The following is a 1,419-nucleotide window of genomic DNA, read 5'->3' on the forward strand; positions in this document are numbered from 1 at the left end:
ACACACAGACACACAGACACACAGACACACAGACACACAGACACACACACACTCCTAAATATAAGCTGCTTGGTCTGTATGATGTTACTTGTATGGATGTTTTCAGGGCAGACCGTTTGGTGTTAGATAACCAGTTGGTACGGACTTCCTTGGGGAAGACTGTTTCTCCCACTCTCAGCTTTATATCTATAGTTTTTTGAGTAGGTTTGAAGCCTCATGATTTTTCCTGTCTTCTTTGGCACGACCATCATTGTTCAGTTCATGTTTAGGCAGTCATGTTGCTGAGACCTTATGGGTGTGGCTCACACACTTTCTTATCTGTTCTTCTGAAGTATATTTCCCCTTGTTCCAAGAAAGCCCTGCAGAATGTGTGCAGAGTGATGTGTGAGGTCAGCTGCACCCCAGCCTAGCTGAGCAGTATCCAGCATATCCGTATGCAGGACAGCTGCTGGTCCAAACCCTGGCCACTGTGTTATGGTGGTTTGTCAGAAACAGCATCATAATGAGGCCAATTGGTTGCAGTGACCACACTCTTCTCAGGAAGGTGTGCCTGTCAGAATTATTGACCCTCCTTCAAAGCAGAAGCACCCAAAGGATGGAATGGTATTCAAGCACCACAGTTGAGTCCACTGGTGGAAACTGCCCCAGGGACTTTGTGTCAGCTTCCTGGGCTGGCTTTCTGGGTCTGTGTTTCAGACCTATTTTCAACTGTTGTTTAATACAGACTTTTCTTTTATGCTTCACACAAGGAGCCTTTGGAGCCTGGCTCTACAGTCTGTTCAATAAATGAATAGGACAGCGGTATCTTCGAGGTTTTATCTCGAGGACAGGTCTTCGAGGTTTTATATTTTAAACACCCTGAGGCCTGTGAAACATTAGGAACCAACAACCCAATAAATTCCAGTTTTAAAAAAGTGCTGTTATGCTGGCTGGAGAAATGGCTCAGCAGTGAAGAGCACTTGCTGCTTTTTCAGAAGACCAGAGTACAATTCCCAGTACCTACATCAGGTAGCTCACAACTGCCTGTATCCCAGTCCCAGGGGAGCTGATGCCCTCTTCTGGACGCTGGGCACCTGCATGCTGAAAAGACACAAGCACACCCCCCCCACCCCCACATCATATGGTACTCTGAGGAAGCCATGAGCCCCCCCCCCCCGGGGGGGGGGGGAGCATGCCTCTGCTTTCTAATTAAAGCAGGTTTCTGTCTGAGCTTCTTTTCTCCTTGTTGTGACAAAATGCTTACAAATCAACAAAATCAAGGAGGGAGGATTTATCTGGCTCTCAGTCAGAGGGGGATGCATTTCTCACGGTGGGGAAGGTATGAGGACTGATACTTGCTGCATATGGTCACATTGCCTCTGCAGTTAGGAAGGAGAGAGAGAGAGAGAGAGAGAGAGAGAGAGAGAGAGAGAGAGAGAG

At 47.5% G+C, this 1,419-nt stretch overlaps 1 protein-coding gene across 1 annotated transcript in view; it reads left to right on the forward strand.

Moving 5' to 3' along the window:
• Positions 1-1,419, forward strand: part of Slc6a5 (solute carrier family 6 member 5) — a 51,671-nt gene that overhangs the window by 32,393 nt on the left and 17,859 nt on the right. The gene's annotated exons all lie outside the window — the stretch shown is intronic.

This window comes from Grammomys surdaster, unplaced genomic scaffold, assembly GCF_004785775.1.
Source record: "Grammomys surdaster isolate TR1022 unplaced genomic scaffold, NIH_TR_1.0 125635, whole genome shotgun sequence".
Lineage (NCBI taxonomy): Eukaryota > Metazoa > Chordata > Mammalia > Rodentia > Muridae > Grammomys > Grammomys surdaster.